Genomic DNA, 27,006 nt, shown 5'->3' on the forward strand with positions numbered 1-27,006 from the left:
CATCAGTAAAGCGCTTTCCCCCAAATAATTCTGGAAGCACACATGGTCAACATACCTCTTAAAACTGCATTTCTTTTCAGAGTCTGCCATCCAGAGACCTGAAAAGAGAGAGGAAAACAATCTGTTAGGTAACACTACGATTGCCAAACAGATACCAGAGATTTAAGGAATATAGCTAAATATTTCAATGCATATGGGGGGGGCTAACATTAAATGATGGGTGCCTGTCACAGTACAGAGAAGAAAAATTAAGACATATGAGGCTAATAAGAGATACATGAACTGAAACAAAGTGTAGATGTCATTTTTCTTCCACCACAGGGTGACAGAAATGAGAAGTATTTCTGATCTTTTTCCGGTGAACTTATTTCTGTCAGCATAAAATAGCCAAGCTATCAAAAGGCAATGGCTTTCCTGCTTAAAAGAGGTCTGGATAAATTCCCTAGATCCACAAGATCCAGTGTAGGGTACAAGAGTGTAACCTTTCGCAGAGTTAAACCCACTAGTCTGACACTGTTTTACTTTTGCTGTGTTTGCTGCCCTGGGCTCCTTCGACAGGAGTGCAAATAATTATGATATTTATCATAATTATAATAAATGGATGGCAGCACCAGCCAGCTCTGCTATTTCTTGTTTCTTAGTCCCCAGTTTTTCTGGGATAAACTGAACACAGGCTTTAAAACTTGATTCCTAATACATGTATTACCTGTCTTGCGACCCACATGCAATCTGCTATTGAGTCCTTCTTCATCCACTATTCTGTGCCAAATTTCATGACAAGGTCCAAATCTATTCTCTTTCTACAGATGTACATGAATGTCTTTTTTCATTATTTTCCTGCCGGAGGATAAAAAACATTTTCTTGCTATAAGAACAAAAAAAGAGATGGCCACTTGGGAATTCATATTTAAAAGGAACAAGTTCAAGATGTCCAAAAGGCACAAATTCCAGTTCATCACCATCAAGTTCACAGTTCAATTCAAGTTCATCCGAATCACAAGTGGGTCGGGATCTGAATAAGCACATGTCTCTCAACATCTGAATGGCTCAGGTTTTACACTGTAACACTTGGGAACTGCTGTCTGCTGGCAGATCCAGTGGCAGTTCACCACAAGACGCTCCTTTGGCAGCTGTGCATCACAGATGAGCTGTAATAATCACTCAGAGAAACTCCCTGTACAAGTGAACCATCACTGAACCTGCTGCCAAGGTTAGTTAAGTCAATGGTAATTTGAAGTCTGCTGAGAAAATGAGAAGGTTGAATAGGTGAAAAACCCATTTGCGACTGATGTCATGAAGTCGTCATTGTGCAAAAAGAACAGCTCCTTGAATTGTCATGTGACAGGACCCTCTAAGATAACTTTTGTAAATGAGGTGCTCTGAATTCTGCTTTCATGTTGCCACAGAGTATCTAGAGCTAGCTGATGAAGCAATATCTGTGCTCCTGCCATTTGGTAGCAAATCTTTTTGATACAGATTTTTCAGGAATGGCTGCTATGAAGCCAAAATACAAAACAGGTTATGTATCCATAATGATATGAGAACCATGTCTGACAACCATTAAAGCCTACATTGAACTACTCTTTGGCAAAATGCTAGTTTAGCAATCCCCCTGTTATTTGCTGAAATGGACGTCATTTAGAATAAAAGTATTTAAAATATATTAATATTTGTATTCTAAATGAAGTCCATTTCAGCAAATAACAGTGGGATGTTGTTAGATACAACATGGTTTGTGTTTTAAAAACAAATTTCTACAGCTTATGGAGGAATATCCAGCAATCAGATGGTTGGTGTTCTTACATTCCCATAAACAAAACTATGGCTATGGGTAACTTTTAAAGTACTATAAACAATTCAACAAATACCACATTAATAGGGACATTAAGTAAATTGTTGCTTGGATGCCTCAAGGTAATAAAATACACAAACATGCAATTAAAATGCACAAAACCAATGCCTGCCAACGACCTGAGGTCCAAAAAAACCCTGACAAACTGATGGGTCACCATACCAAGTAAAAAGGTTAGGGACCACTGATGCAAATGATTGCAAACAAAAATTCAGCATTCACAAGATGTTGTGCTAAGAATAAAACATACTTAAGACGACTAAGAAAACATCAAAGCACACACAATGGGATGTGAATTGTTTAATTTCCACACACACCCCTCAACAATTATGATCTTTAAGCATAAAGGCTCAAAGGGTCTAAAGAGTACAAAACACATGTAAGAGAATGAACCTGAACTAGAAATTGTTCAATGTTATACCCCAATTGAACTTAATTCATATGCAGTGCACCTGACAATTATGGGCACTACTTTCAGGTGTAGTTCAGAGATTTTTGAATTTAATTAGCAGTTCTTGCAAATTGGTTTGAAATGTTGTTGCAATTACTCTCCCTCCCACCCGTGGTCACCATCATGCAAAGGAGCAGGCAGAAATGAGCTCATTTGGGACAGCTCCTCCTGCATGTACAGGTGAGTATTTTAAAAGAGGCCCCATGGAACATGTGTACTCTGTATCCACAGGGCCTCTTTTAAAGGGCTCACCCTGTACATGCTGAAATTCCTGAAGGCCTCCACATACTGGGGGCTGAATGTCTGCAGTGGGACACCTGCTCTACTTGACTAGATGTTCTATGCAAGCTAGAGTCCTCAGTTGTAAATTGCCTCCAACACATGGACAGTAGAAATGACCACGGAAACATAAAGGGGGGGGGGCTAATGGGCTCACCCTGACTCTCCCTCTTGCACAGTGGTAACTACATTGAGGGGATAATGACTGAATATGACTTAAGAATATGATTTTTCTGACACAATGAATAATCGACACCTGTGGTACAGTGAACCACTGCTGTTACACATATAGTTGAAAATTAACTACTGTACAACCAAATACTAATTGGCAACCCTTCCAAAAATCCTTCAGCTTCCAGAGATGAATTACCACTCCTAAATTAGTAAAATCAGTTTAATCTTCCAAGATTAGCAAGCTTAAATATCCTAGTCAACAATTCATGCCTTTGAGCTCAAGTAGCTCTAGAAGCATGTTCTCAAGTCAGAAGAGGAATGCAGTATTACTGGTGTCTTAAGCCCTCTGTTCACACAACACAAAGCAGGGGCTGCTCCACTCCCATATGCACTTACTTGCACACCTCTCACACACTACATTTTGTAGTTGTATACACATAACTGTACATCTAAAAATGTAGTGCAAAAATATTTCAGGACTCATGTATCATACAGATACACTCAGCAAGGAACCAGGACTGGCTGCAGCTCTCTGTTGCAAACCCAGGTTTGCTGCTGAGTATATGTTTCCATGTGCTGCTGTGGTTCGTCAGAAGCGGTTTAGTCATGCTGGCCACATGACCCGGAAGCTGTCTGCGGAGAAACGCCGGCTCCCTCAGCCTATAGAGCAAGATGAGCGCGCCAATCCCAGAGTCGTCCATGACTGGACCTAACGGTCAGGGGTACCAGTTACAGGCAGGTAGTGTTTGGTCTGCCATAGTCAAAACAAAATTAAAAATTAAAAAATTCCTTCCTGTGCACCTTAGAGACCATCTAAGTTTGTTCTTGGTATGAGCTTTCATATGCATGCACACTTCTTCAGATACACTGAAACTGGTCAGGTGCCTTTACCTTTACCTATGAGATAAACGACCACCACTTACAGAATATTGCAACCAAAATGATCAAGAGGTTGAAGCGTATTTCCCTTGAGAAAAGCTAAAACTAATGGCCACTTCCTGTGCATATATTGCACATAAGTATGAAGTCTGACTATTTTCTGAGCATACTTACAGTATTTTTAAAAGAGTATTTTAGACTTCTTTGCTGAATCCAACACAAGATTATTTGCTACAACAACTACTGATTATGCGTGGTTACTGTAAAAGAAAATCAGTTCTCTGATCAGTGTTGGCAGGTTTGGTTTACAGTGAGCTTTATACTACAGACCAATTAAATGTAAATTTTAGAAGGTATTAAGACTGAATATTAGACAATCACCAGTGACAAATTAAGCATCATTCATCAAACAACTCCTAAGTATGAGCAATTTCTTCACCTTCCTCCTCAACGTCATTTAATGAACAGATGGTACAAAAGGAATGAATCAGAACTATCTAGTTAATGAAGTTGTGTGCAGAAGTCCAGTCATAACTAGCTGGTAAACATGCAATGAGAAGGGAAGCATGCACTATTCTAGTCCATTCCTGCCTCCTTCACAGTCTTCAAATTGTCATATGGTTCAAGGCACTGAATTTGGCTGCTAACCTCTCCCTGTTTTAGATTAGAAAAACAAGCTCACATGCAAGACTGGAATGATGGAGATAATTATCACCATGTTTTTGTACACTAAGATGCTCAACTCGTTGTACAATGACTCAGCTAGTGGGCAATTTGATAAAATAATGTAGACCAAGGGTGGGAAACCCTCTGTATGTTGCGGAATTCCAGTCCCCATCAGTTCCAGATAGCACAGGCAAAGGTCGGGGATGATAGGAGATGGAAATCTAGAGAGTCATGGTTCCCCACCCAATGCAAACTTTTGATTATCCAAAAAATTGGACTATTCCCTTTTTGGAGAGATTGGTAGCAAACTAAATTCAAAGAATGGCCTTTGACTACGCCACACTCAAGAGGAGACCCACTAAAATCAATGGATTTAAGTTAATGATAATTAATTTAAGTCCATTCATTTCAATGGATCTACTGTCAAAATGACTTTGTCAAAGGGCACTTAGGACACATAGATAGCATTATAGAGTTAACAGAAGGGTTATGATCTGGGAATTTCCTATCCATAGTGTCTCTGTCTTGTCATGATTCAGTCACAGTTTATTTGCTCTCATTCAGCCTATGACTGCATCTAGGCACCAGTTTAGGACATACACAGCCTCTCCTGGTTCAGATGTTCCAAAGAAATGTAGCAGGGTATCATCAGCGTACTAGTGACACTTTGCCCCAAATCTCCCAATGACTGCCCCCACTGGCTTCATATAAATATTAAATCGTTTCGGGAGGAAATTGTTGCCTGTGGCTCCCATCAATTGCCGGGGGCTGAGACACAGCCATCCAATACTATTTTCTGGAACCAACCCCACAAGTAGGAGCAAAACTGCTGTGAAATGGTGTCCCCAACCTACAAAGATGGTCCAGGAGTATAATGTGGTGAATGGTATCAATGGTCACAGAGAGATCCAAGCAATCTCAGCATGGTCACACTTCCCCATCCTGAAGGTCATCTATCAGGGTGACTAAGACCAATTCTGCCCCAAAACTAGACCAGACTAGAAAAGCATCCACAACTGAACCAGCACCACCCTATATCAAAAAAGGTGTGTTGAAAGTAGTTTGCATGCAATAATTGGCACAAACCTCTGCCCCCAAAGTGATTTTTCCCCTTGCATGGCCACACTACCACCTCCTCCAAGCATTCATCACACCGGCTTGGAGCTTCAAGGGTTGGCACTAATCAGCGAGGATAAATATGAATCAAGAGAGCATGTAATAGGCTGTGAAGTTGCAAGCATCTTGACCACATCCTCAGGCTTCATTAACTTTGCATTTCAGCTAAAAGGCCACCATCTCCATGATGCCTAGATCTCCATACAGTGACAGCTTACATTACTTCAGTACTCAAGCAATGGCAGGCCTTGCATTGCATTCCTAACAGCTATAGAAAGATCCAATCAATTTGATTTTGAAAAATTACCAATACTATTTTTGAAATGTAAGGAAATTTCCGCATTCTGTTTTAGAGCCCCAATGCACACACACACAAAAACAACTTTCCCAAAAGAGTAAGAATACAAAATGAAGTACACAGAGCCATCAAAGAACAACAGAAGCAAATGCAATAGTGAGAATGCTAGAGGGGTTTTAACAACAACAAAAGAAAAGCTTTAGTATGAAAGTAGTCTTAAAGTATTTCTGAACTCCAGGGGACCTAGCTGTAAGGGCACAAGTATGCCTATGAGCCAAAGCAAAATTCCACCAAACCCAAATATCTTAACAATGGACCTATATTACGCACACATAAGAGGTTTCTAGGATATAAAAAGACTAAAGCTTGCAGAGCTTTTAGAAACCATCCTAACAGTCTTGAACTAAACCTGAACTTGATTAGCAACTGCTATAAACTGCAGGCAATGGGCATACTACACCAGGACCCTATCATCTCAGATTTCTCATCAAGTTTTGAATCAACTATGTATTTGTTCAGGGAAATGGAAGCACAAAATTTGGCACCTCTCACCATTATAAGTGAAATACAAGGTTAGGGGGATCTGATTCCTACCCTAAACAACAGCTCACAAATGTATTTCACAGTAATCAGAATAAAACAGTAGTCTGGGGTGGGGGAGGTAACGCAAGCAGAACAAAGTGGTATTGGCACTTATCAGCCTTCCCATAAACTATAAGCTCAGACATAAACTTCAATCCATGGTTTATTGTGATGTCCAGGCCACCATCATCTGACAACCATTGTTTGCAAACCCAGATCCGAAATTATGCTTTGAGACCATAATTTGGGCAAGCTGTGACTTGGCATTACATCCAAATCAGCAAAGCATGGCTGGAAATTGCTCCAACTTCAGTGGGTGCTTTTTTGATAACCATCTAGAGATTCTCAGACAACATGGATGAAGAGGGTAACAGAACAACCCAGAGATGTAGTTTGCTCTACCTGTACATCTGGAACACAAATTACACAACCACAAACTATCGTTTGGTGTCACTTCTGAACCAACATGCTCTAGAATGCAGGTACATGAGCAGCAGCTGCACATCGTGACTTCCATCACTAGACACAGGAGCAAATGAAAAGCTTTATTATTCACTTAAACTGCAATCCTATGCACACTTACCGTACCTGGTGATTAAGTCCCATTTAACACAGTAGGACTTACTTCCGAGCAAACATGATTAGCAACTGCACTGTTAGTATATTTATATCCCGCTCAACCAAGATTGGTTCCCAAAGCAGCTTAGAGCAGTTAAATGCTTCACAAAATCCAAGGGTTAGTACACAGCAAGAATACTAATTAAGAATCACAAGCCACTTATATAAACTCATCTGGAAAAAATAATTTGAGAGCAATGAACAATAAAACTCAACTGACTACCTGCCAAATATCTCCAGAATCTCTCCAACTCTGTTCTACTCAGTGCAGAAGCAAAAGGGAAGCTGTGGAGTGGGTGGCAATATTCCATTTTTTTAAAAATTGAATTTATATACCGCCTTATACCTGGAGGTCTCAGGGCGGTTCACTGGAGGTCTCAGGCAGTTCCATGTCTTCACCTTGTTCCTCCTGGCATTCCAGCTGCTGCTACAAATTTTGCTTCTACTTTTGTAGACTTGCCTGGACTGATAAAGGTGCCCATATTTTTTTAAAATCAGAAGTTGTTAGCCCTGTCAGCACATGAACCCATGTAGCCAGGGTTGACTGCATTTCCCCCCTTTTAGCCCTGGTTAAATTTCTTAAAGCCCTGAAAATAAAGAAAAGCTTATGGGCTAAGCACCTGCTTTTGGGAGAAAGCTCTTGCATGATAGGTCACTCGTTTTCTACACCGAAAACCCACTGAAATCAAGAAGGAATAATCTGTAGATACCAGAGGCAAAATAAGCTTGAGGGGAACACAATTTAAGCATGCATAAAGTGTAGAATAGACCGCCCTCTTGGCCATTAATGAAATCCACCTTTGCACAGTTTGACCTTTCAAGGCCCAGCTGGTAACAGGTAAAGTTCCCTTTGCTGCTTACCTGATAACCCACATATACGAACATCCATTTCAAAGTTCAGTGCTAATTAACTTCTGGCAAACTGATTCTGAGCATAAAGAATGCCGAAACTGGATGATGAGTCACTAATACAGTAATCAGGAAATATGATTTCAGTGACTCTGCTCTCTGCTTCTTTCAAAACTAGCATTTTAGAAAACAATGTGGCAAGTTTGGGCTTCTAATTACTCTTAATAGTAGCAACAACCTATGATATGAAAAAGGTGCTTTGCATGAACACAGCACAGCATTAGAGGGTAGCTTGACACCTTAGACGAGGTGCGGGGGGCATTTGCACACACACACACACCACACACACACACACCCTGTTGCTCAACTACAACTCCCATCATCCCTGGCCATGAGGCATACTTGCTGGGGCTGATGGGAGTTGTAGATCAGGAACATCTGAAGATTCAAAGGTTCCCCCACCTGACCAAACCAACCATCTTTCCCTTGAGAAGAGAAGTTTTATCTGTTTTGAACTTTGCATTTATAGTGCAGGCTGTAACTTCCCAACAGTGGAAAGTTGCCCTCCAGTGGGGAGAAAACACTCAAAGCCCTAATTTGGAGTAAGGTCAAGCTTGGATAATAATGCCCAGTTGCAGGCTTCTCAAGAACAGCCCTTTTAATTTCTTCAGTATTTTGAAACTGTCTCTAAATGCCCACTTCACACTTCCTACAGAGACAACTAGAAATATAACTGGAGAATTTTTTAATGGCAAATATACAAAAAAAAAGCCTTTTATGCAGCCTTTAAACATTACTGTATTTATTTCATATGCAAGCCATGCTTTAAGCTGTGGGAAAAATAAAGTACTGACTCATGCAAGAGTCAGTATTAAGCTGGTTATTAATACCCTACAACTGGAATCTTTTAGTGTTGGATGGGGATTCCCAGTCAGTTTTTTGTTTGTTTTGTTTTGTTTTGTTTTTTTTTGAACAGGCAAACCATTAAGTTAGAACTTTGGAAGAGAAGTAGGAACAGGATTTGTATTTTTAATTCACTGGGATGGTGCTTTGTTTCATTTTTCCAAGTTATTCCCCCAACCATTAGCTGTTTCATATGCTGACTTCTCAGCATTTATCTAAGCTCTACCTATTCCCCCTTTGCTGCCCCTAATGCCTAGAATGTAGTAGTTGCACAAGTTACATCTGCAAGCTGCTCCCCCTCAGGGCCTCTTCAAACTCCCCTCTTCTGTTGCTCCTAAATCCTAATCCCCAGTGAAATAAAACCTAAGCACCTCTAACTGCATTTCATTTGCACTCAGCCCTCCTTCCCCTGCCACCTCCTGCATTTCTTTCCTGCATGTCCCCACATTTAGACAGCAATTTCTTCTGAATCAGTGCAGGGACCAGCATTTCATCCATATTACTGTATTCTGTAAATTCTGAACAACACATCAGAGGCAGAGACAATAAAAATAATGATGAGGACAGCTCAGTTGGTTGAGCATGGTGCTGATAACACCAAGGTTGCAAATGCAGTCCCTGTGTGGGAGAGCTACATATTCCTGTATTGCAGGGGGTTGGACTAGATGATCCTCTGCAATTCTATGATTCTACAATTCTATGAGATCCCAAAACGTATCCAAAATATTCTGTACAAATATCTCACTGGGTAATGCAGGGGAGCAGGATTCCATGAAACCAAGACATCATCTTTGGCTCTAATTAAGGCCTGTTGGAGATCAAAATGAAGCAGGGCAAAGGCTAATAGAGTTCTGTCAAGAGAACAAGCTGGTCATCACAAACACTCTTTTCCAACAACACAAGAGACGACTCTACACATGGACATCACAGATGGGCAACATCGAAATCAGATTGATTATTCTCTGCAGCCAAAGATGGAGAAGCTCTATACACTCAGCAAAAACAAGACCTGGAGCTGACTGTGGCTCAGATCATCAGCTTCTTATAGCAAAATTCCAGCTTAAACTGAAGAAGTAGGAAAAACCACTGGGCCAGTAAGATTCAATCTAAATCAAATTCCTTATGAATACACAGTTGAAGTGAAGACAGGTTCAAGGATTTAGATTTGGTGGATAGAGTACCTGAAGAACTGTGGATGGAGGCTCGTAACATTATACAGGAGACAGCAACGAAAACCATCCCAATGAAAAAGAAATGCAAGAAAGCAAAGTGGCTGACCAATGAGGCCTTACAAATAGCGGGGGAGAGAAGACAAGCAAAATGCGAAGGAGATCGTGAAAGATACAGGAAATTGAATGCAGATTTCCAAAGAATAGCAAGGAGAGACAAGAGGGCCTTTCTAAACGAGCAATGCAAAGAAATAGAGGAAAATAACAGAATGGGAAAAACCAGAGATTTATTCAAGAAAATTGGAGATATGAAAGGAAGATTTCGTACAAAGATTACCACAATTAAGGACAAAAGTGGAAAGGACCTAACAGAAGCAGAAGACATCAAGAAGAGGTGGCAAGAATACACAGAGGAATTATACCAGAAAGATATGGAGGTCTCATACACCCCAGGAAATGTGGTTGCTGACCTTGAGCCAGACATCCTGGAGAGTGAAGTCAAATGGCCTTAGAAAGCCTTGCTAACAACAAGGCCAGTGGAAGTGATGATATTCCAGCTGAACTATTTAAAATTTAAAAGAGGATGCTGTTAAGGTGCTGCACTCAATAGCCAGCAAGTTTGGAAAACTCAGCAGTGGCCAGAGGATTGGAGAAGATCAGTCTACATCCCAATCCCAAGAAGGGCAGTGCCAAAGAATGCTCCAACTACCGCACAATTGCACTCATTTCACACGCTAGCAGGTTATGCTTAAAATTCTACAAGGCAGGCTTAAGCAGTATGTGGACCGAGAACTCCCAGAAGTGCAAGCTGGATTTCGAAGGGGCAGAGGAACCAGAGACCAAATTGCAAACATGCGCTGGATTATGGAGAAAGCCAGAGAGTTCCAGAAAAACATCTACTTCTGCTTCATTGATTATGCAAAAGCATTTGACTGTGTCGACCACAGCAAACTATGGGCAAGTTCTTAAGAAAGGGAGTGCCGGATCACCTCATTTGCCTCCTGAGAAATCTCTATGTGGGACAAGAAGCGACAGTTAGAACTGGATATGGAACAACTGATTGGTTCAAATTGGGAAAGAGTACGACAAGGCTGTATATTGTCTCCCTGCTTATTATACTTATTGCAGAATACATCATGCGAAAGGCTGGACTGGATGAATCCCCAACCGGAATTAAGATTGCCGGAAAAAATACAACAACCTCAGATATGCTGATGATACTACCTTGATGGCAGAAAGTGAGGAAGAATTGAAGAACCTTTTAATGAGGGTGAAAGAAGAGAGCGCAAAATATGGTCTGAAGCTCAACATCAAAAAACTAAGATCATGGCCACTGGTCCCATCACCTCCTGGCAAATAGAAGGGGAAGAAATGGAGGCAGTGAGAGATTTCACTTTCTTGGGTTCCATGATCACTGCAGATGGTGACAGCAGTCACGAAATCAGAAGACGCCTGCTTCTTGGGAGAAAAGCAATGACAAACCTAGACAGCATCTTAAAAAGCAAAGACATCACCTTGCCGACAAAAGTCCGTAGTTAAAGCTATGGTTTTCCCAGTAGTAATGTACGGAAGTGAGAGCTGGACCATGAAGAAGGCTGATCGCCGTAGAATGATGCTTTTGAATTATGGTGCTGGAGGAGACTCTTGAGAGTCCCGTGGACTGCAAGAAGATCAAACCTATCCATTCTCAAAGAAATCAGCCCTGAGTACTCACTAGAAGGACAGATCCTGAAGTTGAGGCTCCAGTACTTTGGCCACCTCATGAGAGAGAAGAATCCCTAGAAAAGACCCTGATGTTGGGAAGATGGAGGGCACAAGGAAGGCAGAGAAGAGAAGAATCCTAGAAAAGACCCTGATGTTGGGAAGATGGAGGGCACAAGGAGAAGGGGACGACAGAGGATGAGATGGTTGGACAGTGTTCTTGAAGCTACTAACATGAGTTTGGCCAAACTGCGAGAGGCAGTGAAGGATAGGCGTGCCTGGCGTACTCTGGTCCATGGGGTCACGAAGAGTCGGACACGACTGAACGACTGAACACACAACAACAAGGCCTGTTCCTTTAAGGGTTGCTCCCATATCAATTTTGCCTACCTGAACATAAGCTTACTGAAGACTAGTGCCAAGCTGTCTTCCTGCCATGCAGTGGTCAGAGACATCATTTCACTTATCAGTCTTCCAAATCAACACACAAGTTGTGGTTGAGATCCCTACACGGAACTACCGGTAGCTCACCAATCGCAGCCCCAGAGACCCTGGACCAATAAATAAATGAGAAACTCTGAAGATGTGTTCAAATGAAATTAAAAGCTAAGCAGTTTGCTCTACAAGTGAATAAAAGTATAAAGAAAGAGGAAGCTGCCCATGTCTTCAGTTTCTTGAAGCCTGACAAAATATAGGAAGCATTGCCACATAAGCCTTTTGCTCAAGCTGCCTAAATTAAGAAATCTGGCACTAGCTCTCAAGTAACCTTGCAGAAGCGCAACCCCAAAAATGTACTAGCCCTTCCTCCAAGTGGCACACCTACTCACACTTGGGAGCTCTCACACACACTCAGTGGTAAAGCACCTGCTATGGAGAACATTCAACATATCATGAGTTACAGTATTTGAGAGTGTGAACAAAAGCATATAGAGGTGATCTGGTTGACACAGTGTATGTGGAGCTTCAAAAAGCTTCAACAAAGTGCCTCACCAAAGATTCTAAATAACTTAGTAGCAAATGTATAAGAGGTTTAGGCCAGGGGTCAGCAAACTTTTTCAGCAGGGGGCCAGTCCACTGTCCCTCAGACCTTGTGGGGGGCCGGACTATATTTTGAAAAAAAATATGAACGAATTCCTATGCCCCACAAATAACCAGAGATGCATTTTAAATAAAAGCACCACGGGCCGATTTAGAAGGCGATTCGGCTTCTTCCAGCCCCCAGGCCTAGTTTGGGACCCCTGGTTTGGGCCTTTTGCAAATCAGGAATTGATTAAGTTGCAGGAGGCAAAGAGTAGGGATAAATGAACAGTTTTTCCGAATGAAGGCATAGCAAGTGGAGTCCCCCAAGGATCAGCATTGGGACCTGAGCTTTTTAAACGTGTCATAAACAATTTATAGAGTTAGTAGTGAGCAGTGATGTGGTCAAGTTTGCTGATGGTCACTACAACAAAGAGAGATTGTGAAGAGCTCCAAAGGGAACTCTCCAAACTGAGTGAACAGGTGGTAAAATGGTAAAAAACATGAATTAGAAGCATAATTTTTTGGGGGATTCTCATGATTTTTACAAAAAGTTTCTCCCCATACCTTAGGCAAATCATAGGTAACCTCAGATATATTATGTGACATGATGGTTTTATTGACATATCTAAAAATCATGATATGTCATCAGGAGACATGTCATGGGTTCATCTTTTTGTGTGTGTTATGTAACTGCTGGCAAGTGCTGGATCCATGATTTTTAGCATGCAGTCTATAGACACCAATGTAAAATCTTATTTGATCGGGGTTCTGGTGATCTCATTTTAAAAATCATGTAATAAGATCTGTTTTCCTGATTTTAGTGGAACTGACTTTTACCCAGATCCTGTGCAAGGCAAGTGTGAATGAATGGGAGCCCTTTCTCTGGGGGGTGGAGTATTTAAATCATGCAAATTCAAGAATATCTGTTTTAATTCTGTTGTAACTGACTTTTACTAAATGGAAAAGCAGTGTGGCGTGGGAGCAGGGGGGTGGGAATCTAGGGGAGAAGTCAGTATTTCTTGGCACTGTTTCAAAATTCCACAATGTCCCCATAAGTTTGAGAATCCCCACCTGCGAGTTTAGCTGGAACATCGACTAATGAACATTCAAAACTCATTGCAGGCATTTTAGGGATGCGTAAATCAACTCTTAATCTGGGCAAAACGTAGCTAAATTTAATTAAGGTAGTAACGTTTTATAAATGTCCAAAAGCCCTCTTTTTTTCAACTTTTACAATTTCAGCTTTAAGTAAAGTCCCAATACTGAATATGTGGTACTAACAATTCTACAAGAATAATGGGATTAGGACAGAATTATGGCTTCACAGGGGAAATCCCTTAGATTAAACAAGCCTCAGTGAAAACTTCAAAAGCAGCCAACTCAGAAGTCGCTAAATCTTACAACAAAACCAGCAAAGTTTGCATACTGAAAAAAACTGAGTGAGATTCTACCCAAGGATTTCTAGCCCTAATGCAGTTATCTTGGCACTTTCCATATTCAACTGAACATGATCGTTTGGGTCATGCCTTTAATGCCAGGCAAATAAGGTTTACTCGACACAGATGTGGGCAGAACAAAGTCTCCCCATCTGCATTAGATTAGATTATTTATTGTCATTGTCCCGTATATACACAGTATACACAACAACGAAAATCTGTATCATGGGTCCTACCATCAAAATGGCAGTGTTCAAATTGTGTCACTCCAACCTTGTTTTTTTAGCTCTGATTGTACCTGAATTTCATTTGAGACAGAAACTAGGTCCCTAGAAATGATGAGACACCTTCAATGAAAATTGGAAAAAAGAAAAAAGAACATACACCAGCTGGGGTTTTTGCACCAAGTGAAACTTCCAAATTGTCAAAGGTAGGTCTATTTTAAGTAGGCCTACATTACAGTAGCGTAACTTTGAAGTTAGAAAAACATAAACAATAGTTGCTTCCTGTGTGAAGTTGTTTTAGGTTGCAGAATAAAACGTAAGTGCTCTGGATATTTCAACTACTCTTAGCAAAAATGTATTTTATACATGCAACATTTGTTAACCTCACTTTCCATACTGGCAACTTCTTCTACTAGGAATCCTAGGCTTACTGGTTGTTGTTGTTTAACTGAAATGGGATGGATGAAGGGGATAAATGTCATAGCCTTTGTAGGACTGATTAAGTTGCCAACAGAATTACAAGGAGAACCTGTAGGGTGGAAGGTTTTCTAGTGCTTATTTTTAACGCCGAAACAATGAATGGTGCCAACGCAAATAAATATTAGGTAAGCTTAGCAGTTCAAAGTTTTTAGCTTTATTTACTAAATACAAATAAATAAGCATGCTAAATGAGATCGCTCTCTAGGGCATCATAATTTTTTTCCATTGCAACTTACCCTAATTGGGGGGGGGGGTGTTAAGAAAAAATACCAATTCAAAAACATTCCAGAAACTGACATCACAGCCTATAGGCAATTTGATCAAATTGGGAGTGGAAGAAATATAAAGAGGAACATTTCAGATAAATATGCACATTGCTAAACAAAACACGAGAAGGAACAGAATCCAGTACTGTAAATCAGTTATCCACAAATGAGCAATTGGGGTTTCTCAGACCTGTCTGATCTTACAGTCTGGGATGGAATGCAGCTAGAGGCCTCAGTCTCAGTCACTCCCCTGGCAATAAACTGTGACTGGATTAAAGCTGAGTCAGGGCAGAAGACTGCTCTTCCTGTCATCTGAAGGTACAGTGGTACCTCAGGTTGCATACGCTTCAGGTTACATACTCCGCTAACCCAGAAATAATGCCTCAGGTTAAGAACTTTGCTTCAGGATAAGAACAGAAATTTTGCTCTGGCAGCGCAGCGGCAGCAGGAGGTCCTATTAGCTAAAGTGGTGCTTCAGGTTAAGAACAGTTTCAGGTTAAGAACGGACCTCCAGAACAAATTATGTTCTTAACCCGAGGTACCACTGTAGTTCATTTTTGTTCACTATCTCTCCCATCTCCTCAGTATTTTTTCCTCAAAAACTCTTGGCTCTCCCTCTCAACCTCTTCACCATTCCTTCTTTCAATCTTCTTGGGGGAGAAGACAAAAAATTCAGCCCCCCTTGGCAAGCAAGGGTTTTTTTGGGGGGTTAACGACAAACCCCAGTTTGATTACTCAGTTTGACAGGAGGGGGCTGCAAAACGTGGGTTTGCTCTGCAAAACCCTGCAAAACAACTGTAAAACTGTGGCACAGGTTGGAGGGGATCCCAGATTTTGGGTTTAATGAAGTTCCTCTGCAGCAAAAATGTTTTTATTCTCAGCATCCCACGGGGGTAACTTTGGTGACAAACCATTTGATGAGAGTCTGAAAAACTTACTGCAGGCTTGAACTAACAATATGCACTCAACTATCCACTTGATGACAACTAGGAATAACCTCTAGGTGACCAAGTTAAAGAAACATGTATATTGAGGTATTCAGGTATAGGTATAGGTGGGCTAGTAAAAATGTACACCAATTCATAATTTCATAGACTTGTATGCAAGGCTATGGGGGGGGGGCGAGGAGGAAGTTGTTGAAATCAGCACTAGCAACTTCCTAATCAGTGCTAGCTGGCTAAAATTGAGATAGGTGGGTTACTTGTATCTAGTCTGAAAACTTATCAAAGAAAAGATATTGAAATTAATATAATGCATTTAGAACATGGGCAGCAGGCTAATAAAAAGTGTGGGGGGGTGCTAATTTTGCTCTTTCATTTTCCTCAGGAGCAAGGGGGAAAGGTTGTATTTTCAACTTCTAGTTGACTTGTCAACTTCAAATGAAATGTCCAAATTAATATTTATGTGACAAATAACTTTGCTATAGGTAAACAAGGATTCACATCTGACATTTAGCCTTCTACATGTTTGCTGCAGGAAACACCAATATAACCACAACAAGCTCAACTTCTATGCAAAATGTGCAGTTGTCTTTAACTGTGGGGGTTTCACAGTGTTCCCTACTTTCACCCTCAAGGATGTTTTCCTGTATTGTTGCTCCTCACCTACCGGTAGTGCAGTGAAAACCTCTTTCTGAATCCTTTACAAACCAGAGATGTGAACCAGCCAAGCTTCTCCCATCCCTCTCCTTCCCATACCCAATTGGCCACTTTTGCTTCATAATCCTTTGCTCTTTCTGTTCATCAACAAACTGAAGAGACAGAAGATGCAAAAGTGTCCCAACCTGCCTCACCAAAGGTTCTGAAATAGGTTGAGAGGTGTTAAGATCTTTTGTTTTTGTTTTTTCTATGATCAGTTTAGTCTTCAGGACTATCACTCTCTCTTTCTTGACAAGAGGATCTTTGTCCTTTTAACTGCTTCATGGCAAACAGAAATTCAACAGGCACAGCTTTTTCCTGTCACTACAACAACTTGCCAGGAAACTTTCACTTGTTGAATTTCTGCTTCTAGTGCAAATGCAAATTATGCACTTCTGTTAAGAGAAAAAGCAACAATCCTAGAGGCTGAAGAAAAAGAGTGTTCCTAGCCATACTGACAAGATACAGGGTGAGTCCTTTAAAAGAGGCCCCATGGATACAGAGTACACATGTTCCACGGGGCCTCTTTTAAAAGACTCACCCTGTACAAGATGTACCGGTACAATGACTCTTCCAGCTCTAGCCTATTATGAAAACCATATTTAAAAGGCTGCAATCCAAACACCCTAGCAGGGGAGTAAGTCCCACTGAACAAAGAGGGACTTACTTCTGAGTAGACATGTACAGATCACAATGGAAGGCCAGAATCAGATGCAAGACAATGAAATGGGTATTTTCCCTTGTATCCCCTTAATATCTTATGGAAATACATGACAGAATGACATCGCACTGTATATTCCTCTATCACCTCTCAACAATATTGGTTGCCTGGAAATGGGGCAAAAGGAAGAATATATAACATAATATGCTTCTGTAAGTATATCTATATTAAGCAATTGCCAAAAATGTATCTTTTAAAGATTTGTTTCTAAACTGCTGTGCATATATTTATATCTATTGTACACAGCTGTACAAACATTTGTTGAGAAGGAAATTTGTATATTCTTAAATATAATATTACTGAGAAGAGGAGGGTGAACTTGTCACAGACTCTGTGTATTTAGCAGCAACCTATGTTTGGCATGACATTTAGTTCTGTCTCAATCCTAGGACCATTTTTTTCTCAGGCAACAATTACTGGCTCAGATTCTGAATGAAAGACTCTGGCACCCTTCAAATATGGATTGTTAGCTTTTTCCATAATGTAAGTGAAACCTTGATTCACAAACTGTCAATCCAGATTAATATCCAGTATTAGTTGACTACCAACCTAATAAACTGTGTTAGAAAATCTGAATGCGCTTCAACCACTGTGATGCTATGAACCTTCGATCACTTCACATCACTTCACACCTAATTAGGAACGTGTTAAAAACACTGAGATTTGAAGTGCTATTGTGCAGAGTTACTGTTAGCATGCCACATTATTTGCTGCCAAATCAAATACATGGTTGGCACATTTATAAAGATATTCACTCCATGTTTCAAATATTCTGTTTAAATTATCTGAAGAACCCACAGGAATCGTTCATTATACAAATTGGCTTATTTAACTGGTGTTTTAGATTTCTAATAGGACCTGAAAAAACAATTAGCAGAAACTAGAGAATTGTTAGATTTGGCGGTAGAGGAGACCCATCAGCCTAGGAGGCCTGAGCCTCTTTACTTTTTTTACATAAAATACTGAATGATGCTTGTGTTTGGCAAGCAGGCATCCAGATTTCTGACTCTACTCAAATCTAAGTAAGCTGGGCTTTCTTAAAGGGCCAGCATTCCAGACAGGCACTTTTGCATTCTATGGTGTGTTACCTTCACCTTGAAATGGCAAGATACTGTGGGAGGCAGTATCATATTCCTCTGGTTGAGGATCCAGTTCTATGGACTCTGGTAACATCAGAGAGACCTCTTTGCCATCCTCTGGTTCAAGGGTGCTGGCAGGGCCTTTCTTCAGCTGGAACTCACCGGATCACAGTTCCGGCACCTCTCAGGTAGCCGCTATTGCCATTATAAGACAACAAGGGAGGAGTTCACGCACCTCTTTTTCTATAAAAATTGCACTGGGTACTGTCATTCACAGCAAGAGGCTCCTAGTCAGGAACCTGATCTTACTCTAGCCTTCGACTTGGTACCTTGGTATCTGCTAGACTGTGGGATCATGACATGAATGTGTGGTTCCAGCTCAGAGAACCCCTAGGTAAGAGGGTAACTACTGTAGAACTTCTCATACTTTCCATCTAAAAAAGCTGAACAGTAGACCTAAAAATTAGGTTTCCACTAGTAAAATGCATTAGAAAGATGGTAAATTAGCATAAATCCAGAATTCCTGAGAGTGTAAAGATATTTTCAGAAGACAAAAATCATCCCAATTTAGCTACACCCTCATTAAATGGAGCTGCTCCAGGCAGCCTGCTTTCTAAAAGCTCATTTCTCCCTTGATGTTAATCACCACAGAACAATGCTAAGCAATTGTCCAGGTTTGTAAAAACCTAGCTGTTTCACAAAGGATGAAATCTGTTCAGAGTCATCCTTGTTTAGCAAGAAGGCAATACAATCTGGCCAATTATTAAACGGCAGAAAGTGAACAAGAATCTTATATTAAATTGATAAGGAATAAGAGAATAAAGAAACTGAAGGTTGTAATAGCGCTTTCAGACAAATACTGTATTCTGGAATGGTGATGGTTTGAAGGCACATGTCACAGTTCTATAGCTCGTAAGTTGCTTGGAAGGGAGACCACCTGGAAATGGCATTCGAGCCATGCTCACAGATGCCAGGAAGACATACTATGAATTATTGTTTCCAAAATTACATATATAATTGATGCAATACCCCGATTTAAAATTGGGACACAAATGGAAAGTTCTATTGTACTTAAAATTCCAGCTTGTGGCATTTAGTTGGCCACTGTGAGAACAGAATACTGGACTAGATAGCCCTTTTGTCTTATCCAGCAGGGTTCTTCTTAAAAAAAAATTAAAATCCTTCCAGTAGCACCTTAAAGACCAACTAAGTTTGTTATTGGTATGAGCTTTCGTGTGCATGCACACTTCTTCTTAAGACTGCAATCCTACATCCACTTACTTGGAAATAAGCCCCACTGAACTCTATGAGGCTTATTCCTGCATGGTATAGTGGTTACAGTGTCAGACTAGGACCTGGAAGACCAGGGTTCAAATCCCCACTCTGGCCATGAAGCTCACAGGGTGACCTTGGGCCAATCACTGCCCCTCAGCCTACCTGACAATGTTGTTGTATAGATTAAATGAGGAGGGGGAGAACAATGTGTGCGACATTGTGCTCCTTGGCGGGGGGTGGCAGAAATAAAACAAAGCACAGGTTTAAAGCTGATTTTAAAAAGAAATATTTAGCTTGTCCAGAAAAAAGAGAGCCCCTACTCTCCTGCCGAGATTGAGATTTCAATGAGGCTTCAAGAAACAAAAGGCTTGCAAATGGCCTTGCACCAAGGGCGCAACCCACCAGGAAGCTCTCCTGTGTAGCTGCCATTTATTTTAATCACTTAATGAGCCTTGTGCAAGAGAATTTTCCAGTAAAGTGTATTCTAAGAACAGTGTTATAAACTCAGATACATAAGCTAGGCGCCAAGTGCCAAAACGAATGTCTAGTTCTCATTTTGAGGCAAGACGGCTCGAAAGTCGAATTTTTCAATACAACTTTTTGGTTCTTAAAATTCGTTCTGATTTTGCAGATAAAATATCACAGACTTCTACAGGATGTGTTTTAGTGTGTGAAAACAGGCAAGATCCAAGGATCCCCAGGCATGCACCTCCAGATAGTGGAGACATCAGGCGCCATCCTGGCGGCAGGGCATCTTCACTTGATCACAAGTGGCCATTAGCCAGGTGCAAAATGCACCTGGTGCCTAGTGAATTTCCAACACTGCCTACAAGCAATCCAAATTATCTCATGCTGGACCTAAGCATCTACCACACATTTTCCATACTGGGTCTACCTCATGAATAGACACCAAATCTTTCCACCAGCCAAACCATCTTTAAAAGATAAATGTGCATCCCAGGCAAACTAAGCACCAATGAAGAGGCAGATCTACCATACAAACAATGCCATATGTAACTGAAGGAGTATGTGGGTACATCATCAATTAGCATCTTTTCAGAGTGCAACATTTCAGCATTCACGCTATCATAGGGCTATAACAACTAACACCACCTGTTGATTACTAGGACATATCAAACTCAAATGGCTATCACTGAGTAATTTATTTTTTTGTATCCTGTACCATCTGTGGAGAACGGAATAGCTTTGTTTGCACACATAACACTTTTTGAGTCCTGAAGTTTGGGATCAGTTAACATATCTGGCACTTGCATGTGGGTAAAACCACCTAACCCTGAAGAAACATACTCTCCAAAAACACTGGCACATGTTAAATGATCAGCAGCAAGTTACTCAAAAAGTAGCATTCATACTTACAAAGAATGAATAAAACTGAACAATGCACTTAAAACATGTAGGTTTCTATGGTGTATTCAGAAATCTTATCTTGGCAACCAAATTTTTTAACTATTGTAGATCAAAATATTTTTGAGCTGAAAAGTGACACTCGTGCAGTTTCCTAAAGATGAAAGAGCAGTTTGCATTAGTTCTGAATTATATATCACTGCTATTAATAAGTAGATAAAGCAGAATGCTCTGCTTGGTTTTACCAATTGACCTGATATGTACCCATGCATATGCATTTATGTCAAGCTACTCACCCGAATTAAATATTTCTGATCCTAGGATTGAGCAATGGGTGTTAAAAGTAGCTGCAACAGAAAAAAATTGTCAATTTTTTTGTATTTGATTTTAGAATGTGATTTGCCAAGTGAGCCTCCATCAAGTAGTGCTTAATGTTTTTTTTTTGGGGGGGTGTCCTGCCCCCAAAGGCTGACTTGGAAGTAGATTCCTGGGGTGCAGATGTGGTCAACATCAATGTTGCTGTGGCACACAGAAAGGCAGCCATTTTCAGGCGGAAAAGGAATAAATACTATATTTCAGCCTCAAGCATTACGTTATAATACATAGGTTTTTTATTAACATATAAAACACATACATTTACACAATACACATACACAACGCACTACCTTATTTTCATAACATAAAACATACCTACATTACTCTATATAATACCTACCTATACTATACATATCAACATACCTACACACCTACCCCACACAGACACCCACCAATAATACATAGGTTTTGAATCAAGGCCTTAGGGTAGCTTTCCATGAATCCCTCCCACCTCTGGAAAGTACCAAGAACATACAGTAATGACCAACCCATGCACTCAAAAACTGCATCTTACTAATTCATCAATACCCTTGGCAACCGTTTCTACTTTAGAGTCCTTCTATTCACAGCTCCCAATGTGGGCTGAAGCATTCAGATTTGGAGTACAGGGCTCCGGATTTCACACTATCAGACACATGTAAATAGAAACAATTGCACAGCTTTGGAACAGCAGCAGATAGAAGGTCAGGCATTTGTACACATTTGAACTGTCTGATGACTCTTAAGAGCAGCAAAATGTTGGAGGGTGTTTGGTTTGAAGGATGTGTCTTCCAACGTGGTGTAACAGTACATTTCACTGGTACAGCAGTTTCATTCTTGGTAGGATTCATAGCCCTCAGCATTCATGTTTACACAGAACCACCCTGAGAAAGCGCCTGGAGGGCAACAACTCTCTAAACAAGTGTTTCCCTAAATTGAGTCTCCAGCTGTTTCTGAACTGCAACTCCCATCATCCTAGCTAGCAAAACCAATGGTCAGGGATAGGGGGAATTGTAATCTGAAAACAGCTGGAGATCCAAGTTTGGGAAAACACTGCTCTAAACCAAAGTCCATTGCCAAGAGCAACAGGTTATTCTCTTTCACCTCTGAGACTAGTCTGGCTGACCTTGGCTGCTCATCCCTACTTTATAGTCACTGACACACAACATCATTATAAAAGTTCAGGTAACATACAGCATACTCAGTAATTAATCGCTGACATTTCCTGTCCTTTATTGTGACTAAACCATTGGTAGTCAACTTGTGGAGTGGAATGATCAGGTTGGAACTGTGGTACTTCTGGATAGGAGCAAGTCATCCCTTGCAACCAGCTGTGGTACAGATATATTTGATTAATATCTAAACTAATAAAAAGATAAAAACAGAGTCAGTCCCACACTTCTGCCAGCTCCCAAGATCAGTAGAGGCAGCAGCATCTCAAGGTACATGGGAGGGAGGCTATATATATACTTTGATGTGTAGTAGAGTCGTACCATTTTGTACTTGGATCTTGACTTGCCACACTATTGCCAAAAAGGTTGACAATCCATGAAAGCGCTAAAAGCTCAAGGCCACTACAAACAGGACAAGAGTCCTACATGAGAAGCCCTTCAATCCTGGAAATATAATGCAACCTGAGTATATTTCACTACACACATTTGAGGCATATATACCTATGAAGTTGTGTCAAACCTTTTTGGTAACTCTCTCTACAAACAAGTTCAAAAGTACAAGAAAACTCTACTGTATGCTAAAGTACACAAGTTGCACATACAGCCACACACTCTGTACTTAAAGTTGATCCATCAAGCTAGGGAACTGACAGGAGTCCATGCAAGATAGTTGCATGTTATTTCATTTTTGGAAATGTTTCCCACGTAGAAAATTTCTCACATTTGATGTGACTCCTGCTTTCTGAATATACCTGGTTAAGATGACAACATTTGTTCTACTTCCATGGATGACAAACAATTACAGTGACAAATGACACATCTATGAGTAGCCCCTTACTTAACATCACCACTTCATTCCCACTGAAAATTAAATTCATTTAAAATAAATTGGAGGTGGACAAAAACTTCCTTAAAAATAATCTCAAGTGGAATCAAGTTTCTCAAGTATTTTTTAAAGAATAAAACTCTCTGATAAGAACTTCCCAAAGTGTAATCGCTGTTATCTTCCAAACTCACAGAATGTTTAAAATCTGGTGTTGTTGTTAGAAGGTTGACCTTAACTTCTGAAGAAGTGTGCATGCACACGAAAGCTCATACCAAGAACAAACTTAGTTGGTCTCTAAGGTGCTACTGGAAGGAATTTTTTATTTTATTTTGTTTTAACTTTATAAACACTGGAATCGACAGTCATTCACAAGGGTCATATCGGAAGGGATAATAAAAGGTATCTGTTCACAGCAGCTCAACCACATATCTAAGAGAGGAGCATTCATCCTTGTCAAAGCAGTGACAGGGTTTTTTTATAATAATAAAAAAATACGATGACAGGGTTAAGGACATCAGAAAGGAAAAAGTTGCAACTGTCTGGGGATAGGTTCTGGGGGTGAGAAATTACACTCTACTTTTCTCTCAGTTTATTTGAAGAATGAAGGCGCAAGCCAGAAGGAAGTTTTACCACTTCATTCTGCTGATGGCTTATATTATTCCATCAACAGAGAATTGCTGGGGAAAGCGGTGCTAAGATCACTTGTCTGAATGGGGAAAGTTATATGAAATGGGGGGAATGTTCTACCAGGAGAGCTGCTCTGCTATGGGGTGTTCATATACAGTACATGTACAAAAGTATTTGTATTGTGAGCACATGGGAAACAGTGACTCATTTTTAAATTTACTTTTTACGTGTAATAGCTGGAAAACCTGTCTTACTCAGGGGGATGAATAAATATGTTTAATTTCTTCCCTCTGTCATTTTTTTTTGGGGGGGGGGACAACACATGGCATTCTTCAATATTTCTATTCAAGCCAAAAGCCTTTTCATTTTAACGTCACAATATTCTCACAGTGAACCAACCTGCTTCACAGAAAAGGAGTGCCTTGCAGCCCAGTCCTATGAATAACTGAGCTCTGGCAAACAACTTCAATATCAGGTAGAATTTGGTGGCACCGGCAAGACTTTACACCCAAGGAATTGGGCCACTGGCTGCAGTCGGCCAATCCAAGACACTGCAGCAGAGGGGCAGCCTAACAACAATGCACTAACCATCCATTCCTTAAGACACTACGCAGCAGCTTCATGCAAATGCCTTTCACGGGTTTACAATGGTACCCTGGGTTACGTACGCTTCGGGTTGCGTACTTTTCGGGTTACGAACTCTGCTAACCCAGAAGCGCAACCCGTTTTTTCTGGGTTTTTCTCGTCTGCGTATGCACAGAACGAATTGTTCGGGTTACGTCCTTTTCGGGTTACGTACTGTAACCCGGAATGAATTAAGTACATAACCCAGGGTACCACTGTACTGTAATGTGGTTGAATCTGGACCACAGCAGAGGTGGGCTGCAAATAAAATTCAGAAGAGATTTTATTCATACAGTCCCCTGCCTGCCTTTGGGGCTACCACAGAGCCAGCTATAGCTGAATAAGCCTGAGTGCCTGAAATATGATAGTAACTGGCTGTAATGGGAGTTCAGCTGACAGGCAATGTTACAAGACAGACCTGCCCTACTTCCCTCACCTAGGATGGATGTCACTAAGGCTCCATCAGTCTAAGCCACTTTCTGCACCAATCACAGCTACACAAAACTGAAGTGCTTGAACATAACAAAAACCAGCATGACAATCACATTTTCAAGCATGTGATGTATGGGTGTGCTTAATTTCACTAGTTGAAGACATGAAGTTCTATGTATTAAATCTATATGAGCCACTTGCCACTCCAAAGTCAGATTGCCATGGCTAACATCAAACAGCTCTATTTCATGCAACTATTCGTTTGTTTATTTATTAAATTTGTATGCCTCCCTTCATCCATAGATCTCGGGGCGGTTCACAACATAAAAATACAATATAAAAAACACAAAATATATAGGCTAAGAACAAAAATAAACCAATAATCTTCCCTCCCACAACACATTTAAAAGTGTATTAGATGTTTATCAGCCCAAGGCCTGGCAGAAGAGGAACGTTTTTGACTGGCACCTAAAGGTGTACAATGCAGGCGCCAGCACATAAATGGTACCTGAAAATAAAGTTAGCATAAAGACTTGCAATGCTAAGTTGAAAGTATTTTCACACTAAGATTTGACTATTTGGGGTAAAATTGGTCAAAAGTGAACTTTGATCTTTTCTATCACAAAGCAAGTGCAAGTAGGCTATTAGTACTACGTATATAGATTAAATCAATGGTTTCACAGGCTTATCAGAGATTCTTTAATCAGAGGATCAGCAATGACAGGTCAGTTTGCTTAAATAAACAACTACTGCCAATCTTCCCCTCTAATGTGCAGACACAGAACCCTCTGCTAAGAAGTATTCTCTGTTTGCAGAGAACTATGATGAAGCCCAACAGCAACAGCCCTAACCAATGCTCTTGAAGAACAGATAGTTAACACCAAACATGCCCCAGAATCTTTTGCAAACCAACAGTGGCTCCCTAGTAGACATGTTGACATTGAAACGGTAGAAAACTTGAAAACCCTTGGCTAAGGCGACTTCTGGCATCACTGCAGTATTTGATAGCTCCATTTCTATCCTTGATAAATTTTAGCAGCCTTAAGATCACTTTGCAAGACATTACAGAAAGAGGCGCAGGTTCTGCAGTGTATATGTATGGAGAAAAATCACACACATAATATTCCCAAACATTATGGAGAAGAAGCAGATATGTACAAAAGTTAACACATACCAGCTTCTGTTATGTGAAGCAGCTGTCAGTATATTTAAATAAGATCTCTCTTAGGTGTAAAGTTTGCCTATGACCTAGCAAAAAGCTTCTTAAGTGTCAGTAATGTCTTCTGCACGGTAAATACCTTTGTGAAACAGGTCATCACAGGTTAGAAGCAAAATAGAGCTTCTGAATCAGGGGTAACAGAAAGCCTGTATTACAGTTTTAGGCTGCAGCTACAGCAAAAGAGCAGGGACCAAAGATGTTGTAACGGCATCATCCAATGCCCTCCCCCCGGACTCTGCTGGCAGAGTGGAAGTGAATGCCATCCACTTCCAAGCTTTTTTAAAATGTGGCTTTTTTCATTTCCCTCCCACTGTTTTCAGAGAGAGAGAGAGAGAGAGAGAGAGGTTCAGGCGCACTCAGAAACATGTCTGAGGTTTGGGGGTTTAGCAGGAGACCAGAAGGACTTAAGATCTTTTGGATATCAGCAACTTCCCAGAATCCCCCCTATTTGGTCTTTTCCATGTCAGAGCCCTCATCAGTTGGGCCAGGGCATCAGAGAGGAGGCTCAGACATGTGATCTCCCCACCTGACATCAGGTAAAGCTAATCCATCCTTCAGCCCCTGAGACACCGTCCCAGGACCATAGAAATGCATAGAAAGATACTATGAAAGTATAATCAGGTAACACAGAGAAATATATATATGAATAACTTCAAGGACAAGCAGGCATATAAAGCTGAACACTGCTAGAAAAGGGGTATAAAAATACATT

At 40.6% G+C, this 27,006-nt stretch overlaps 1 protein-coding gene across 4 annotated transcripts in view; it reads right to left on the reverse strand.

Annotated features, from left to right (window-relative positions):
• PCGF3 (polycomb group ring finger 3) overlaps positions 1 to 27,006 on the reverse strand; it is a 48,534-nt gene that overhangs the window by 19,585 nt on the left and 1,943 nt on the right. For 2 of the 4 annotated variants that reach the window (XM_033173931.1, XM_033173932.1), the window contains exon 1: positions 56 to 91. The gene's annotated coding sequence lies outside the window, so the exon portion shown is untranslated. Of the gene's footprint in view, positions 1 to 55; positions 99 to 27,006 lie in introns of those variants that run through there. The other 2 variants (XM_033173930.1, XM_033173927.1) reach the window with 2 other exon arrangements.

The sequence above is a fragment of the Lacerta agilis genome, chromosome 16 (assembly GCF_009819535.1).
Source record: "Lacerta agilis isolate rLacAgi1 chromosome 16, rLacAgi1.pri, whole genome shotgun sequence".
In the NCBI taxonomy this organism is placed as follows: Eukaryota; Metazoa; Chordata; class Lepidosauria; order Squamata; family Lacertidae; genus Lacerta; species Lacerta agilis.